Source organism: Hemitrygon akajei, chromosome 20, assembly GCF_048418815.1.
Source record: "Hemitrygon akajei chromosome 20, sHemAka1.3, whole genome shotgun sequence".
NCBI classification, from domain to species: domain Eukaryota; kingdom Metazoa; phylum Chordata; class Chondrichthyes; order Myliobatiformes; family Dasyatidae; genus Hemitrygon; species Hemitrygon akajei.
The window spans coordinates 11,230,280-11,251,130 of record NC_133143.1 but is presented as its reverse complement, the minus strand read 5'-3'; positions in this window follow the sequence as shown (position 1 = coordinate 11,251,130).

Here is a 20,851-nt window from a genome sequence, read left to right as displayed (position 1 = left end):
AGACTCTCCCACTATGTGAAACATCTGTTATGAATGAGGAGCAAATCTGATGGGCAGAAGGGTACAGAATCGCCAATGCCCGCCCCCCCCCCCCCTTTTTGAGAATCGCAAGATCGCTGTTATTTTGGGTCTGAGACCCAGGAAATGAGAGAGATACACATCACGTCAGTAATGAGAGAGAGAGACGCAGGATAACAGAAAAGGCAGTTGTTATAGACAACGCAGGAATACACAAAAAGTGGAATGTCTCCTAACAAAAGCGGAACGGAACCACTGATTACTGCTATTGTCTCTTGGAGAAGGAATTGTGTATTGAGTACTGTACTATTCATTGAAACCCCTCAGGGGGCAGCCAGAGTGGTCTGGTTGAGGGATTGCATCATCCCAACCTGATTGACACCTGAGACCCCATGAGTGGGGATAAAAGTCGAGTCTGGGGAACACCCCTCAGACACACCAGGAGAAACATTATGAGACCGGTGGGGGGCTTGTGTGTGTGTCCATCCTTGCCTGGGTGACGAGTCCTCCACGGAACGGTCTAGCTAAAGGACGGATACGGATCAAGATCGTAACAAGGAAAGTCGGCAAGTTTCTCTCTCTCTCTCCAACAATTGCCACACGGTGATCAGCAACGACGGCAGCCTGTATGAACTGAACTGAACTTTATATTTCCATCGGACAATTCATTATCCCCTAGACAACGATAGAGCTTATTTCTTATTGATGATTATTATACCCACACTTTTAGGTTTAGTATTGATGTCGTATATTATCTGTATATTTGCATTGATATTATTTTTGTGTATTTTTACTAATAAATACTGTTAAAAATAGTATCATCAGACTTCAACGGACACTCCTATCTTTGCTGGTAAGACACCCAGTTACGGGGTTTGTAACACATCCTTTCCACATCTACTCTGTCTCGGCCTTTCAACATTTGAAAGGTTTCAGTGAGATCCCCCTTCATCCTTCTGAATTACAGCAAGTACAGACCCAGAGCCATCAAATGTTCCTCGTATGATAACCCTTTCATTCCTGGAATCATCCTTGTGAACCTCCTCTGGACCCTCTCCAATGCCAGCACATCTTTTCTAAGATGAGGGGCCCAAAACTGTTCACAATACTCAAGGTGAGGCCTCACCAGTGCCTTATAAAGCCTCAGCAACACATCCCTGCTCTTGTATTCCAGACCTCTTGAAATGAATGCTAACTTGGCATTTGCCTTCCTCACCACCAACTCAACCTGCAAGTTGACCTTCAGGATGTTCTGCACAAGGACTCCCAAGTCCCTCCGCATCTTAGATTCATGGATTTTCTCCCCGTTTAGAAAATAGTCTGCACATTTATTTCTACTACCAAAGTACATGGCCATGTATTTTCCAACATTGTATTTCATTTGCCTCTTTCTTGCCCATTCTCCCAATCTGTCTAAGTCATTCTGCAGCCTACCTGTTTCCTCAACACTACTGGCCCCTCCACCAATCTTCCTATCATCCACAAACTTGGCAACAAAGCCATCTATTCCATCATCTAAATTATTGACATACAGCATAAAAAGAAGTGGTCCCAACACCAACCCCTGCGGAACATCACTACTCACTGGCAGCAAACCAGAAAAGGATCCTTTTATTCCCACTCGCTGTCTCCTACCAATCAGCCAATGCTCTAACCATGTTAGTAACTTTCCTATAATATCATGGGTTCTTAACTTGGAAAGCAGCATCATGTGACTTAGAACCATAGAACACTACAGCACAGTACAGGCCCTTCAGCCCTCCATGTTGTGCTGACCCATATAATCCTTAAAAAAAACGTACTAAACCCACACTACCTCATAACCCTCCATTTTTTTTCATCCATGTGCCTGTCCAAGAGGCTCTTAAATACCCCTAATGTTTTAGCCTCCACCACTATCCCTGGCAAGTCACTCCAGGCACTCACAACCCTCTGTGTAAAAAACTTACCCCTGATGTCTCCCCTAAACTTCCCTCCCTTAATTTTGTACATATGCCCTCTGGTGTTTGCAGTTGGTGCTCTGAGAAACAGGTACTGACTATCCACCCTATCTATGCCTCTCATAATCTTGTAGACCTCTATCAAGTCCCCTCTCATTCTTCTACACTCCAAAGAGAAAAGTCCCAGCTCTGCTAACCTTGCTTCATATCACTTGTTCTCCAAACCAGGCAACATCCTGGTAGTCTCCTCTGAACCCTCTCCATAGCTTCCACATCCTTCCTGTAATGAGGTGACCAGAATTGAACACAATACTCTAAGTGCGGCCTCACTAGAGATTTGTAGAGTTGCACCATGACCTCTCTACTCTTGAACTCAATCCCACTGTTAATGAAGCCTAGCATCCCATAGGCCTTCTTAACTACCCTATCAACCTGTGCAGTGACCTTGAGGGATGAAACACAAGGTCCCTTTGTTCATCCACATTCTTAAGTAACTGACCATTAATCCTGTACTCAGTCTTCTGGTTTGTCCTTCAAAAATGCATCACCTCACACTTATCCAGATTGAACTCCATCTGCCTTTTTTTCTGCCCAACTCCATCTGCCATTTTTCAGCCCATTTTTCTGACTTGTGTACCTTTAGGTCCTTTAGCTTTTTGAGCACCTTCTCTCTTATAATTGTAACTGCACCCACTTCTCTTCCCTCACACACTACAACATCAGGCACACTGCTAGTGTCTTCCACTGTGAAGGCTGTTGCAAAATACTCATTTAGTTCATTAGCCATTGCCTTGTCCCCTGTTATTATTTCTCCTGCCTCATTTTCTAGCGGTCCTTTGCCACTCTCATTTCTCTTTTATTTTTAACGTACTTGAGAAAACTTCTATTATTTGCTAGCTTGCTTTCATATTTCACCTTTTCCCTTCTAACAATTTTTATAGTTGCTCTCTACAGGTTTTTAAAAACTTCCCAATCCTCTATCTTCACAATAATCTTTGCATTGTTATATACCCTTTCTTTTGCTTTTACATTAGCTTTGACTTCCCTTGTCAGCCTTGGTTGTACTATTTTGCCATTTGAGTATTTATTCATTTTTGAAATACACATGTCGTGCACCTTCCTCATTTTTCCCAGAAACACACACCATTGCTGCTCTGCTGACATCCCTGCCAGCAGCTCCTTCCAATTTACTTTGGCCAACTCCTCTCTCATACCACTGTAATTTCCCTTACTCCTCTGAAATACTGCTACATCAGACTTTACTTTCTCCCTCTCAAATTTCAAGTTGAACTCAATCAAATTGTGATCACTGGTTCCTAAGGATTTGTTTACCTTAAGCTCACTAATCACCTCCGGTTCATTACATAACACCCAATCTAGTATTGCTGATCCCCTAGTAGGATCAACAACAAACTGCTCTAAAAAGCCATCTCGTAAGCATTCAACAAACTCACTCTCTTGAGATCCATTACCAACCTGATTTTCCCAATCAACCTGCATATTAAAATCTCCCATGACTACCATAGCATTGCCCTTTTGACTCACCTTTTCTATTTCTTGTTGTAATCTGTGGTCAACTCCTAGCCATTGTTGGGAGGCCTGTACATAACTGCCATCAGGGTCCTTTTAACCTTGCAGTTTCTTAACTTTCATCATTTTCTGATCCTATGTCACATCTTCCTACTGATTTGATGCCATTCTTTACCAGTAGAGCCACACCACCCCCTCTGCCTACCTTCCTATCCGTCCAATATAACGTGTAACCTTGGACATTCAGTTCCCAACTACAACCATCTTTCAACCATGATTCAGTGACGGCCACAACATCATACCTGGCAATCTGTAAAAGTGCAACAAGATCATCCAGCTTATTTCTTATACTACATGCATTTAGATACAACACCTTGAGTACCATATTTGCTTTATTTTCTGATTCTGCATCCCTAATGTTTTGATACTCAGCCAACTGCAACTTAGGCTGCAACTAAGTCCCATCACCTGCCTGCCCTTCATGACAGTATGAATGCATGCTATCTTGACTTTTTTACCATCCGTCCTATCCTGAGTCCCTTCACTCCAGTTCCCACCCCACTGCCAAATTAGTTTAAACCCTCCCCAACAGCTGTAACAAACCTGCCCGTGAGAATATTGGTCCCCCTTGGGTTCAGGTGTGATTAAGCAGTCATTACAAATTTGGTTCCAGTTTCGTAATTTTCTTAATCTTAAAAAATGTAAACTTTTTAGTGTAATTTATTGAAATTATTTATTTAAACCTTCATTAAGTGATCCTACTTTTCTTCTTAGGAGGAATAAAGGGGTTTATTCCTTCATGGATTTATTCCAAGATGGCCGACTGTTGTCTTTTGAGAAATTAGTAACTAAATACTCTCTCTCATATTCACATTTCCTGCAATATCTTCAGGTCAGATACTTCTTAAAAAATACTTAAGTAATTTTCCTTATATACAAGATTCTGACCTGTTAGATATTATTTTAAAAATGAATCCTTTAGTGAAGGGTTTTATTGGGAAAATTTATAATTTATTGTTACAACAGCACAATTACCTGTCACTTTTGAACAGGTCATACTTCCCCCAGCAGCAATCCCAATGATCCAAGAAACTGGAGCCCTGCCCCCTGCACCAGCTTCTCAGCCACGCATTTATCTGCCAAATCATCCTGTTGCTACTCTCATTGGCACTTGGCACAGGGAGCAATCCAGAAATTACCACCCAGGAGGTCCTGCTTCTCAGCTTTCTACCTAGCTCTCTAAATTCTCTTTTCAGGACCTCTTTGCTTTTCCTTCCTGTGTCATTGATACCAGTATGTACCAAAACATCTGGTTGCTCCCCCTCCCTCTCCAAAATGCTGTGGCTGCGACCCTGACCCTGGCACCTGGGAGGCAACATACCATCCAGGTATACCGTTCACTTCCACAGAATCTCCTGTTTGTTCCCTTCAGTATTGAGTCCCCTATCAGTACCACTCCCCTCTTCTCCCTCCTTCCCATCTGTACCACGGACCCATGCTCAGTGCCAGTGACCCAGTCGCCATGGCATTCCCACAGGAGGTTATCCCCACAAAAGTATCCAAAATGGTATACCTGTTTTTGAGGAGAATGGCCACAGGGGTGCTCTGCTCTAACTGCCTATTTCCATTTCTCCTGATGGTCACCCAGCTACTCCTGCAACTTCAGGGTGACTACTTCCCTGTAACATTGATCGATTATCTCCTCACTCTCCTGTACAAGGCGAAGGGTATCCAGTTGCTGCTCCAGATCCCTAACACGGTCTTTCAGGAGCTGCAGCTGGATACTCTTCACGCAGATGTAGTTCACTCGGTCTCCCAGTTCTCCAACATCTGGCACGAAGAACACATCACAGCCATTTAAATGGTACAGTAAGAGAGGGGAAAAATTCAAAAATGAAACCTTAACAGACGCTTCACACAGAGCCAACACCTCTTCCGAGCCAAAGCCTGTCATTTCTACTCTCACCACTGGCCTAGTCCCGACAATGGCCACTCCGCTTATCCCTTCTGTACTTTTATTTAGTTTGTAGAGCTCTGTTGATGCCGCTGATACAATGGATGAACACTCTCGAAGCTCTCTTTTTAAATAATCACCACCGACCTGCGAGAAACACCCCTTCTTCATTGAGCTCTGTTGACACTGCAGATAGGCCCAGTACAATTCTGGCAGATCATCTTAACAAGGCATCCTCTGCTTTGCCACAATCATTAAAAGCAAAATAAAGTATGGTGAATAAGATAAAAGATTTGTAAGAATCTGAATTATTCAATGTTTGTAAAGTTTTTGCCCGCACTGGAGTGGAAGTGAAAAGCCTTGCGTCGTGCATCAGGTGGACTGGAGGATCAGATGCACAAAATACATGCTGGATCTGGAACAGGGTCCCTCCAACTGGAACTGGCGTCTCACTGGAACTGTTAATGCAATCCACAACGGCGGCTTGGATCAAAAGGAACAACAATGACAACGTGACTCAAAGCACTTAAAGCAAAATGTACCAGCATGCCATGTTGAGAAGAAAAGGGAATGTTTTAAGAAGCATATTCAAGGATGCAGAGTAAGAATTCCAGGGCTTAGGACAGTAGCAGTGGGTTTCATAGAATCTGCTACTTTTATTAATTTATATAAAAGACTGAGGGGTAGATGTAGAGAACACAATAAAGAGGTTTCCTGCTGATCCAAAAGTTGGCTGTGTGGTCAACAGAGGAAAGCTCAGTGTACAAAAGCATGCCAGTGGCATTTTGACCTGGAGAAGTGTGAGGAGGTAAAGAGTGAATGATGTGGGGAAACAAATCTGTAAAGGTAGCAGGACACTTCCATAAGGTGACTAAATCATGAATGAAAAGTTTTGAATATAAGGGAGGGAAGATTATCCTGGAACTATGTAAAACACCATTAGTGCACAGCTTAAATGTTGTGAATCATTGACTCAAAATGTCTTACAGCTCAGAACGTGATCCTTTAGCCTACTGACCATCACACACCCACTATCCTATCCTAACCCCCACTGTATTCTCCCCACATTCCTCCCAGATTCTATCTCTCATCTACACACTAGAGGCAGCCCACCAACCTCTAGTATTTTTGGAATGTGGTGGCGTTGGTGGGGGAGGGACCCATAGCCAACGTAGACAGCACTGGAGATCAGAATTGAACTCTGGTTGGTGGAGCTATGAAACACTACTGTGCTGTCCAATGAACAGTTCAGATCCTCACATTGCAGGACGAATGTGATTGCACCACCAATAAGATCTCCATGGACATTGTCAGGGCTGGAAAATTGCACCGATGGGTAAAGATCTGATGATTCCAGCTGTCTCCTTTGTAAATAAAGTGTACAAATGTGTGAGAGAACAATTAGAGAGGAGATTTTTTATGATTTCAATGACAACACTGAGAACTTAGTGGAGGCTCGGACATGATCTGAAGATCATGTCAGGTCAGATCCATTAGTTTGTTTTCTTATACACCAAGGTACAATGAAATTGCTCACAGATTAAACTGTGCACATGCTAATACTAAATACAAAAATAAATGCAACAAAAATGCGAACAGCAAAATGATCCACCAATTGTAGTGGAAACAGAAGTGCTAAAGAGAGAATAATGGAATAACTGAGAGAGGTAGGAATAGACTCTCAGTCCAATGGAGTGAAAAGAGAAACAGGATTTGTTTCTCACAACTGGTTTAGGAGGAATGTAATCCAGCCTGTGCAGTCCAATCAAGTAAGAGGCAGTGTCATGGCAGCCAGCAAGAATGGGATGGTCAACAATCTGAGGTAAACTCTAAGCCAAAATATGGACCAATCAAGTTATGCTGAATTATGTGCTGGAGTTGGTAGGTGAGGACAAGAGGAACCCCATCCCTGTTGAGGTGGGGGGGGGGGGAGAGGATGGGGTGAGGGCAGACGTGCACGAAATGGAAGAGATGGAGGTGAGGGCAGTGTTGAGGTGGAGAGAGGGAAGCCCTTTTCTTTAAAGGAGGAGGACATCTCCTCAGTTCTGGAATGAAAACCGTCATCCTGAGAGCAGATACAGCAGAGACAAGGAACTGAGAGAAGGGGATGGCATTTTCACAAGTTTCTAGCACAGCCCAGGTAGCTGTGAGAATCTGTGGGTTTATAAAAGATAATCATTAGATAAGTCATCTCCAGAGATAGAGACAGAGAGATCAAGAAAGGGGAGGGAGGTGTCAGAAATGGACCAGGTAAATTTGAGGGCAGGGTGGAAGTTGGAGGCAAAGTTGATGAAGTTGACAAGCTCAGCATGGGTGCAGGAAGTGGCCCCAATGTATCGTTGGTGTAGTGTAGGAAAAGTTGGGGAGTGAACCCGGTGTAGGCTTGGAACATAGACTGTTCCACATAACCAACAAAATGCAGACATAGCTGGGAACCGTGTGAGTGCCCATGGCGACACCTTTGGTTTGGAGGAAGTGGGAGGAGCAGACGGAGGAATTATTGAAGTGAGCACCAGATCTCCCAGGCGGAGAAGACTGGTGGCAGAGGGGATCTGTTATTTAGAAAGAAGCAGCGAGCTTTAAGGCCCTGCTAATGGAGGACAGAGGTGCATAGGGTTTGAATGTTCACGGTGAAAATGAGACGATCGGGGCCAAGGAACTTGAAGTACGTAGTTGAAAAGATGGGAGCCTGTGAGGTGTCATGGATGTAGGTAGGAAGGGACTGAACCGAGGTGGAATAAAACTGAGTTGAGGTATGCAGACAGAAGTTCAGTGGGGCTGGAACAAGCAGAAACAATGGGTCTACCTGGACAGGCGGGTTAGTGACTTTGGATCATGGTGTTAATTCACTCACCCTTTCATTTAGGGTCAGTATGGCACGACACCCTCTGATGTACACAAGTGTTTCACACCAATACCCAGGGAGAGACTTGTGACTGTCAGAGGGAGCTGTGCATTTCCATCAGTACTTCTACAAAAGGTTTTGGAGATGTCCACTCTGCCCTCTGGGCCATTGGACTGGATTGAGTCGCTTTGCACAGGTATCGGGAGCTGTGCCTAGGAATGGAACCAAGTCGATGCAAGGTGGGGCTCCTTCCTTTTAAGCTCTGAAGAGGTTATGGTTTCCCGCCCAGCATCAAGGTGGGGTGGAGGGGGTTTATGATGTGACGACCTGGCCTGGAGGGGGCAGTTGATGTAATCTGACGTCTCACACACGCAATAGGAAAGCTCGCCGCCAGTCTCAGACAGCTACCATGGCGAAGCGTCACACCAGGCTGACCCTGCCTCCCTTAACCCCAGCTCCGAAAGCAAACAGCTCGCCGACAGACATCGGGGACATCGTCGTCACTTTCCAGCGGCTGCGTAGGCTCGGCGGCCGGCTGCGGGGGGAGGGCCGAGCCCGGCAGACGGACGCAGGCGAGTGGCACTCTCTCCACTCCGGGACCCAGCGGCCGGGCTGTGCACTCAGATGGGGAACGAAAGGAGATTTACCGCTACATCTGTCCCCACACGGTAGTATTGTTTCCCCTACACTGTAAAATGTACTTACTAGCTCACACTAACGTCGTACCTATATTATCTATCTCCTCACACCGTGACGTGCTACTCCCTACATCTGGCCACTTACACAGTAAAATTTTACCCCTACAGCTACCCCCTCACCCTAACATTGTGACAACTACACGGCGGGGGGGGGGGGGGCAGAAGTGAGTGTTGTCACATTAAGGGAAGGTACTGAGGAAGCTGAAAAGTCTGAGGTAGATGAATCTCCTGGACTGGATAAACTACATCCTAGCGTTCTGAGACAGGTGTCAAAGAAAAGCATCCAAGCATTAATAGTTATCTTTAAAGAATCATTAGAATTATAAACAGTTTCAGAGGACTGGGAAATCTTTGGTGTCACTCCACTCTTTAAGAATGGAGGGAGGCAAAAGACAGGGAATTTCAGGCTGGTTAGCCTGACTTCAGCTGTTGGTAGGATTTTATAGTCCATTAATAAGGATGAAGTTTCAGTGTGCTTGACAGGACACCATAAATTTAGACCAAAGTCAGCATAGTTTCCTTAATAGAAATTTTGCCTGGCAAATCTGTTGGAATTCTTTGAGGATAGGCAAAGGAGTCAAGTCAAGTCAAATTTATTTATAAAGCACATTTAAAAACAACCCATGTTGACCAAAGTGCTGTACTAACCATAACAGGTAGCTAAAATCACAAATACAGGAAACAGATTTAAACAACAAGGCACACAGCTTATAGGCACAAAATAAACAACACATAAGCATAGGCACAAGCCAAAAATCAGCCACATCAGGAAGATTCAAACACTAGTGAATAAAGGTAAGTTTTGAGCCTGGATTTAAAAGAGTCAGTGGAGGGGGCAGATCTGATGGGGAGGGGAATGCTGTTCCACAGTCCAGGGGCTGCAACAGCAAAGGCGCGGTCACCTCTGAACTTAAATTGAGATCGCGGGACAGCTAGGAGCCCCAAGTCAGCCGACCTGAGGGACCTGGAGAGGCAGTTAGTGTTTATTTGGGTTTTTAGAAGACCTTTGAGGACCATGGTCATGGATAGAAAGTTGGTTGGCTGTCAAAAAGCAGAGTGGAAATAAAGGTGGCCTTTTCTGATTGGCTGCTGGTGACTAGTGGTGTTAACCTGGGGTCAATGTTGGGTCAACTTTTTTCATGGTGTACTTTAATCATCTGGATTCTGGAATCGATGGCTTTGTGACTAAATTTGTGTAGGACACAAATATTGGTTGAGGAACAGGTAGCGTTGATGAAACTGGGAGTCTGCAGAAGTACTTGGACGAGTTGGGAGAATGGGCAAAGTGTCACATTACGTACCTGACCAGGCCAGCCTCCAGGGTTTAGACACTCCAATTCTCTATGGATAGCTGGTGCAGTTCTTTTAAAGATTCTGGCCCCCTCTGCTAATTGGCAACTATGAATTGTTGCCAAGATTGGGATACTAAAGAGCACCTGAACTCAGGTTTGGTGCTCAATCGTCAGCCCAACATTGGTTCAGTCTGCGATTCTGTTTAGGATTTCTGTCTTGTTTGGATTTTTGTCTAGTCCCATTAGGTTCTCGTCTAGCATCTAGTCAAGAACCCTATTCTTGTCTCAGTCTCGAACTTGTCTCATGCTTCTAATATCAGATACTCCAACACTTGGTTCCTTACCATCCTCGCCTAGGCCTCTTGTCACAAACAACTAGAAGATGGATACAGCATAGGAAAGTGTATGGTCATGCATTTTGGCAGGACTAAAGGCATAGACTATTTTCTAAAAAAGGGAGATACCTTTCAGATGCACAATGCCATTGGAGATACCTGCTACAGCTGCCACTGTGTACCATAACACTGTAGCCACTACATCTAACCATTTCTAGTGTTAATTTGTACCCCTTATAGTTATTCTGTACTTGTAACATTGTATCCGTTCTTCAATTTTTTGGACTTGACAGTTAACTATACCAACCACATAAGCAATGTGCCCACAGAACAGATCAGAGGATGGGCATCATGTGGTGAGTGACTACAGGCATCACGAGGACCTTCCACCATCTATAAGGCACCAGTCAGAAGTGTGATGGATGAGTGCAGCTCCAGCACCTCTCAAGTCCAACACCATCCACAACACAGTGAACTGCATGATTGGCAGACACCATCAGTACATCACTATCAACATGGTCCCATCATAAATTGGAGTGGAACTGCTTGCTATTGGTATTCCATCAGCAGCTCTCAAACCCATGATCTCCACCATCAGGAAGTTGAAGGGCATCGGAACACTACCACCTGTGGTTACATACCATCCTGACGCACAAAGGGAGCACGTGTAATATATGCACATTTGGCTTTGATACAAGCTTGGTGGCAGTGTGGGTTGTGAGGAAGATGCAGAGAGGTAATGGGAGATCTAGACAGTCTATATGAATAGGAAAAGATATAGCAGATGAATTATATGTGAGGTGATCCATTTGGTAAGAGACTTTTTCAGATGGTGAGAGATTTTAAAATGTTGGTGTTCATAGGGACTTGAGTGTCCTTTATCATAAATTGCTGCTGTTAAAAACAATAGTTAATGTGCAAATACAGCAGATAGCTGTCAAGGCAACAAGCACATGACCTTAATTGCAAAAGGATTTGAGTATAAAAGAAAAGATGTTTGACTACAATTATGCCAGGTACTGGTGAGATGTGGTTTCCCTGTCAATGGAAGGAAACTCCTGTGAAGGAGGGATGCAATGAAAGTCCTCCAGTAATTCCCTGGAATGACTATCTTGTCCCATGAGGAATGATGAAGCAAACTTCACTCGTACAGGGTGAGAAGTAGTGAGATATTTACCCTGGTTGAGTGCCTGGAATCGGGGATCTCCCAGTCTGGGCAGAGCTGAAAGAAATCCCTTTGCTGAAACTGGTGAATCTGATTCAGTCACTGAATATATTCAAAATATGTACTGTAGGTGTTAAAAGAATAAAATATGTGGGGTCAACGCACGTACGTACTGTAGGACTACAGTCAAAATACAGGATGCTGTCCAAGTTGCGTGCCATCTTGGACAATGACTCCCATCCACTCCAAAATGTACTGGTTAGGCACAGGAGTACGTTCAGCCAGAGACTCATTCCACAGAGATGTAACACTGAGCGGCATAGGAAGTAATTCCTACCTGTGGCCATCAAACTTTACAACTCCTCCCTTGGAGTGTCAGACACCCTGAGCCAACAGGCTGGACTTGGACTTATTTCCACTTAGTATGATTAACTTATTATTATTTAATTATTTATGGTTTTATATTGCTATATTTCTTCACTATTCTTGGTGCTGCTGCAATGAAACCCAATTTCCCTCGGGATCAATAAAGTATGTCTGTCTGTCTGTCAAAAAAAAAATCAGCCATAATCTTGAATGGAGGAGCAGGCACATGAGGCTGAATGGTGGGTTCCTGCTCCTATTATAGTGAATTCTTGTACTGGGGCGAAGTGTGAAGTGGAAATATGAAAGGTCAGTGTTGGAGACACGAAAGATGGTAGAAGGGCCAGAGAGAGCCCATCAGATCAGTTGTAGGATCAGGACAGTGTCAGAAAAGAATGGGTGAATCAGAACATGATTTTAGCTCTCAGGTAATCGGGAGCCAACAGACTCTCTGTTAGCTATAAAGGTTGAAAGCTTCAGAATCAAATAAACTATTAAAATAGAATTAATTCACTTGAACATACTGAAAAGATCTTAAATAATCAAAAACACAATTAATTCATAATAAGATAAATTACCTTATACTGACCTTAACTTAGACTTATGCTCCCCTCCTGCTGTGTTCGGTTGGATGGGTTCACTGTTCCTGGACCTGGGGTAGATCAGCAGTACTTGCTGGGGTCTTCCAGCACGTTTGTGATCCAACTCTGCTCCGTAAGAGGTCCAAAATTGAGCATGTTTAGGACATCAGCCACAAAGTTTAGGACTCACATGAGAAGGGCTTTCCAAATGTCCAGATACATCCAGCAGTAAGCGCATAGAATTTGGAGCAGAGCTGCTTCCATTCCCCAGCTAGTTCCAATCCAATAACTTCTTCTTTTCACCAATGCTGCCTAGTGTTCTATACCTGAAGCATAACCAGGACAGATATAAAAATCCGCAAGTAATGATTTCCGGACAGGAGACCTTTTCAATCTTTGTGCTATTGACATAGTGCTCTAAATGATGCATTTGGGTAAAGCATTCAATAAGAGCTGGAATGTGTCTGCTGCAGTGAGTATATCATGTCCAGTGGCTTTATAATAAGCCACACTGTCGATGGAGGGTCTTATGATGTTGTGCATCTGTGATAGTTGTAGATTGATCTTCAGGTGATCTCATTGTGACAGTCTAGTATGGTTCTTGTGCTCTTAATTCATTCCACCAATAATCATTTTCAATTGGCTACAACCCTGTATATGTGTTGGTCGTTGTTATGTTGTGATTGGAACTTATTATAGATTGCTTAACAAAGTAGAAAAATGAATGCAAACATATTGAGAAATTTACCCAGCAAGGGTTGTTTCTAGGTTGTCACCTCTGATGATTTTACTGTAATAGGAACACGTGGTAGGACTTGGGGCATCTGTTAAGTTGCTACAGTTGTAACCAACTGAGCTCAGTTCAAGTTTCGTGGAAGTTAAATTCACTTAAAGTCTGGAATCTTTATAAACCAGGCATTTGGCCAGGCAATCCACCTGATAATATATAACATTCAGCCGTTAAGACTTGGCTTATGGATATTACTGCTGCAGATGTACATGTAACTAAAATCCTAAAAGCTGCAAAGTTTGAATAGTACGTATTGGTGAATTTGAAAATTAAATATCATGAAATATGATGTTGTCGGTGTGTTCAAGTGAACAGTAAAATAAAGACTATCATCTCCCATCTCTTAACCTGGTCCAGTTGATTAACATTAAATGTATGTGAATGTTAGGCTCCTTATTTGCAGCTTTCACTGTGCCCTGTTTCAGCTTTTCCTAGCTCACTGAGTACCTGTGGGAGGCTGCTCATTGTTTGTAGTGAATTTAGATTGAAATGGGGTTTTGGGAATGTTTGTAGAATCACTGATGTTTCAGCACCAGTTTAGAGCATTATCATTCTCCTCTCTTCTGCTCAGTGTTATTCTTACCTTCGAAGTTTGATATCCATTGTGACCCTCAATATAGTTTGTATTTCTGTGACTCAGTTGGTGCTGATATTGTGTAAGTTACGTGTACTGTATGTTAATTCAAGTTTGTCTTGTTTGCAATGTATGGTGCTCCTGCTGCACATAAAAAAAACAATAATTTTCTTGAGATTTTTATCCTATAACAATAAACTTGACAATATAGGAAAGAAACATTCTTGCTTTTGTAAGCGGGGCATATCATCTTTCTATCTGATCAGACAGAGTGCTTAATTGGATTTCTCAAGAGTGTAAAGAGTTTCTGGAAAGAAATTGCAAAGCACAGAAAAGCATTCCCTAAAATGGAGCACACAGTAGTGCAGGCCTGGCAGAGCAGTGATATTCCTTCACATCATTTCCCACGAGCAATGAGACACAGCACTACTGGAGCTGGGAAGCCACGATAGGAATCCAAATGCTGACTTCTACTCATAAAGGATGGCCTGATGTTCAAGGCATCAAGAATATTATAAGGATTCTGTGAGTGATTTCAGTGGCACTGGAAACTTCCTCAGTGGAAGAAAGTCGGTCTCAAATTTCCAAATCTGACCAGGAAAAGTAGTGGCACAGAAGAAGGCCATTTAGCCCATCATGGACAGACTATGAGGAGCTACCCAGACTTATTGCATGTCCAGCTCAGTCTGTGGCCCTGTGTGAAAGAGTTCTGCCTTCAATACCTTAGAGACCATCAGTCTCCCAAAATATCTGAATGAAATTCTGAGCTCACTTTGAAGACTTAAACCTGTAGCTGCAGAATATTGATATCTCTGCCGAGGGAAATAGCTCCTTCTCTCAGTGGGTAGTAAATGTCTAGAAATTCGCCACCCTCAAGGTTGGTGGAGGCCAGACCATTTGATTAAAGTGCAGAAAGATAAATATTTGAGGAATTGAGGGTTATGGGGAACTGGCACGGAAGAGGAGTTGAGACTGGCATAAACCAGCCACGATCTTATGGAGTGGTAGTGAAGTGAACTACTTCTGCTCCTGTTTTCACATGTTCCCCTGAACCATCCTTTCTGAGCTTCTTATAATTCACCATGGCAAAGAAGGGGTAATTTTTTGACTCAGAAAGTCGTGGATGCCTAGAGTACACTGCCTGGTATGGTGGTAGAGGCTTTTAAGAGATATTTGGATAGGCACATGAATGTGAGGAAAATGGAGGGTGTAGGTAAGAGGGATTAGTGTATAGGTGTTTTTGATTTAACAATTTCAGCACAACATTGTGGGCTGAATGGCCTGTTCCTGTGCTGTCCTCTTTTGTGTTTTATATTAGACCATAAGACATAGGACCAGAATTAGCCCATCTGACATCGAGCCTGCTCCGCCATTCACTCATGGCTGATCCTTTCATTTCTATCTCCTCCTCAACCCCAGTTCCTGGCCTTCTCCCTGTAACCTTTGATGCCATGTCTAATCAAGAACCTATCAATTTCTGCCTTAAATACACCCAACAACCTGACCTCCACAGCTGCATGTGGCAACAGATTCCACAAATTCACCACCCTTTGGCTAAAGAAATGTTTCCGCATCTCTGTTTTGAAAGAGCATCCCTCTGTCCTGAGGTTGTGCCCTCTTGTCCTAGACTCTCCCACCATGGGAAACATCCTTTCCACATCTATTCTGTCTAGGCCTTTCAGCATTTGAAAGGTTTCAGTGAGATCCCCCTCATCCTTCTGAATTACAGCAAGCACAGACCCAGAGCCATCAAACATACCTCATAATATAACCTTTTCTTTCCTGGAATCATCCTTGTGAACCTCCTCTGGATCCTCTCCAATGCCAGCACATCTCTTCTAAGATGAGGGGCCCAAAACTGTTCACAATACTCAAGGTGAGGCCTCACCAGTGCCTTATAAAGCCTCAGCATCACATCCTTGCTCTTGTATTCTAAACCTCTTGAAATGAATGCTATATTGCATTTGCCTTTCTCACCACCAACTCAACCTGCAAGTTAACCTTCAGGGTGTTCTGCACAAGGACTCCCAAGTCCCTCTGCATCTCAGATCCCGGATTTTCTCCCTGTTTAGAAAATAATCTGCACATTTATTTCTACTACTGAAGTGGATGAACATGCATTTTCCAACATTATATTTCATTTGCCACTTTCTTGCCCATTCTCCTACTCTAAGTCCTTCTGTATCCTACCTGTTTCCTCAACACTACCTGCCTCTCTACCAAACTTCGTATCATCTGTAAACTTGGCAACAAAGCCATCTATTCCATCATCTAAATCATTTATATACAGCATAAAAAGAAGTGGTCCCAACACTGACTCCTGTGGAACATCAGTAGTCACTGGCAGCCAACCAGAAAAAGATCCTTTTATTCCCACTCGCTGCCTCCTACCAATCAGCCAATGCTCTAACCATGTTAGTAACTTTCCTGTAATACCATGGGCTCTTAACTTGGTAAGCAGCCTCATGTGTGGCACCTTGTCCAATTATACAACATTGACTGCATCCCCTTTATCCTACTTCTAATCTTAAAGAATTCCTTTAGGTTCATCAGGCAGAATTTTCCCTGAAGGAAACCATGCTGACCTTGTACTATCTTGTCCGGTGTCACCACCACTGAGGTCAGCCTAACTGGTCTATAATTTCCTTTCTGCTGCCTTCCTCCTTTCTTAAAGAGTGGAATGACATTTTCAATTTTCCAGTCCTCTGGCACCATGCCAGAATCCAATGATTTATGAAAGATCATCTCTAATGCATCTGGTCCAGGTGACTTATGTACCTTTAGGTCTTTCAGCTTTTTGAGCACATTCTCTCTTGTAACAGTAACTGCACCAAATTCTCTCTTGTAACAGTAACTGCACCAAATTCTCTTCCTTCGCACACTACAACATCAAGCATACTGCTAGTGTGTTCCACAGTAAAGACTGACGCAAAATACTGATTTAGTTCATCGGGCATTATCTTGTCCCCCATTATTATTTCTCCTGCCTCATTTTAATTGTACACATTTTTTTAGTCTTTTGGCTCTTGGTGTTTTAACTGGCACTTCGCCAATTTTCTGTCCCACCCCTTCTAGTAACCCCAATTCCATGTCTTCTTGCAGTGCAGTTTCCCTCCTCAACACCCACCTCGCTGCTAGTTTTTGTGTAATTTGCCAAATACAGCATTTTTGCTCCTCCATTTATGCCTGAGTGATTTGATGTATGATATTAAAGCAAGGAACCCAGTACTAAACCTCCCAGTTGCTGAAACAGAACTTCATTTTCCCATCATCTGCTCTTATCTGGTTCCACTTATCACCTTCCAGCCTTTGTGTCCGCCTTTCTCCTCCCCGCAGTCCAACGCCTGGCTCTACCTGCCCATCGTTACCCACCTCACCTGGTTCTACCCATCACCTATCGGTCCTCGGAAACACAAAGGACTGCAGGTGCTGGTATCTGTAACAGCAAGCCACCTGTTGGGAAGCTCAGCAGGTTGAGCAACAAGGACCGATGCAGGTTTTCCACTCAAAACATTGGTGATTTCTTTCTTCTCACAGACGCTCAACCCGCTGAGTTCCTCCCGCAGATTGTTTGTTGTACATAGCAGCTCCTGTTCCCACCTTTCACTCTAACTAGTCCTGATGCAGGGCTTTGCTTCCAGAGATGCGATGAGACACTCTGGGTTCCTCCAGTTATCTGTTTCTGCTACTGGCTCTGTTTATGTATTTCCCAATTTACTTATATCTCGATCCAACTAGAGTAAAGCAAATTGTCAGTTGGAATCCCACGTGTTCCTGGCTCAGGGATCTAACTCTAGCCTTTTTTGGACTTAATGTGCATTTCCACAAAGAGGGGCTTGCTCTGCTTCCCTCCCAAACCACTGTCAAAAGGGAAGTACAGTTGGTCCAACACGCTCCCTTCATCTCTACTAGATCCAATGCCCCAGTAGCACTGTGGAAGTACATCAGCACACCTAACTGCAGCAGATTAGAAGGGAGTTCCTCACCAGTGGGAGATGAGAATTAAAGGTTGGACATATAAGTGATGCTCCCATTGCCATGTGTGAATAAAAAAAACATTCTACACCAACACTTCAGTACAGGGTTTCAACCAGAAACATTTCCTGCCACAGATGTTGTTTAATTTGCAACATCTGTTCCTCCAGCAGATAGTTTCTCCAAGTCAGGGGTTCCGAACTTGGAGTCCATGAACCCCTCGGTTAATGGTAGGGGTCCATGGCATAAAGAAGGTTGGTACCCCTGCTGTAAATCAACAATTCCGCTATTGAATCATAAGTAAGGAAAAATACAAGAGCAGGTTATTTGATCTTTGAATGTGCCCCATTGTTCAATATGATAATTGGCTAATCTTCTATTTCAAATCCATATTCTTGCTCTCTCCTTGTTTCCCTTAATACCTTCTGCATTTAGAAATTTGTCTACCTCCTTAAGCATATTCAGCCTCTGGTGCAGTGGTTTTGTAGGTTTCAGTGAGAATTGTTCTTGTTCTTCCAATGCCATGATGGGATCAGCTCACTCCTCCTCTTGTGCAGCAGTCTTATCATCCAGGGCATCTAACTGGTGAACCTTGCTAAACTCCCTCTTTGACAGGTCCATCTTTTCTTAGGGAAAGCTGTACACAATACTCAGGTGTGATCTCACCAATGGCTTTTCTAGTAATATAATCACAGGTTCTAGATAGAGAAGCAGACCCATCATCCCACCCTACAGTATCTATGCTGACCTGTATAAATCTGATTTACCAGCATTTGGTTTGTAATGCCTCAGTGAATCAGCTGTACATCCAGATTCTCTGCTTGTGGGAGTCTCTGTTTCCACCACCTTCTCAGGCAGATTACATCTTCTCTGAATGAAGAGATCCTTCCTCAGATCTCTAAATATTTTACTCGTCTTAAACCTATTCCCTGGCCTTATATCGCTCTGCCATGAGGACAGGTTCCTTACTATCTGCTCTATCTGTGCCATTCACAATTTTGTACACCTGTATCAGGACATATTCCACCCCCACCCCCAGACTCCTCTACCCCAAGAAAAACAAACCCAACCTGTCTGTAGCAGTTAGCATAACACTCTACAGTGCCAGTGATCAGAAGGTTGAGATCTGATTCTTGCTGCTCTCTGTAAGGAGTTTATAGATAGATAGATAGATAGATACTTTATTCATCCCCATGGGGAAATTCAACTTTTTTTTCCAATGTCCCATACACTTGTTGTAGCAAAACTAATTACATACAATACTTAACTCAGTAAAAAAAATATGATATGCATCTAAATCACCGTCTCAAAAAGCATTAATAATAGCTTTTAAAAAGTTCTTAAGTCCTGGCGGTAGAATTGTAAAGCCTAATGGCATTGGGGAGTATTGACCTCTTCATCCTGTCTGAGGAGCATTGCATCGATAGTAACCTGTCACTGAAACTGCTTCTCTGTCTCTGGATGGTGCTATGTAGAGTTTATACATTCTCCCCGTGACCCCGTGGGATACCTGAGGGTGCTCGGTTTTCTTCCCACATTCCAAAAAGATGTGAGGTTTGGGGTTTGTACGTTGTGGGCATGCTATGTTGGCACTGGAAACATGGCAACACTTATGGGCTTGCCTCCTCCAGCACATCCTCCGACTGGGTTGGTCATTGATGCATTTCACTCTGTGTGACAAATGGAGTTAATCTTTAATCTTCAGTCTTCCTCATAACTGAAATGCAGCATCCTGATGAGTCTTCTCTGCACCTCTCCACTGCAAACACATTTCCTTTAGAGTAGTGAACTGCACACAGAACTCCAGCTGTGCCATATCCAATGTTTTATGAAGTTGTACCAAGACCTGCCTGCTCTTATATTCTATGTTCCTTAATGTATGATATGCCAACTTCATCAAAGATCAAAGTAAAATTTATTATCAGAGAACATACAACCCTGAGATTATCTTTCCTGTGGCAAATCTATAGAATAGTAACTGTAAGCAGGATCAATGAAAGTAAGAGCATAGAAGACAACAAACTGTTGAGATATAACTATAAATAGTAAAAAACAAGGAGAGCATGAAACAACAAGATAAAGAGTCTTGTATAGTGAAACCATTGGTTGCGGGAACATTTCAATAGATGAGTGTAATTATCCTCTTTTGTTCAAAAGGTTAATGGTTGAGGGGTAGTAACTGTTCTTGAAATTGGTGGTGTGAGTCCTGAGGATCTTGTACCTTCTAACTGATGGCAACAGCAAGAACAGAGCATGGCCTGGGTGGTGAGGATTTTTGATGATGGATGCTGCTTTCCTACGACAGCGTTTCATGTACAGTATATGTGCTTAATGGTTGGGAGGGCTTTACCTATTATGTATTGGACTGAACCCACTACCTTTTGTAGGATTTTCCATTTAAAGGCATTGGTGTTCCCGTATCAGGCTGTCAATACACTTTCCACGACACATCTATAGATGTTTGCCAAGGTTTTTGATGACGTGCCAAATCTCTGCAGCCTTCTAAGGAGGTAGAGGCGCTGTCTTGCTTTCTTTGGAATTACATTAACGTAATGGATCCAGGACAGGTACTCTGAGATAGTGGCACCCAGGGAATTAAAGTTTACTGACCCTCTCCACCGCTGATCCTCCGATGAGGACTGGTTATGGGTTCCCTCTCCTGAAGTCTGCAATTAGCTCCTTGGTTTTGCTGACGTTGAAAGAGAGATTGTTGTTCTGACACCACTCAGTCAAATTTTCAGTCTCCTTCCTGTATGCTGACTCATCGCCACCACAACGTCATCAGCAAACT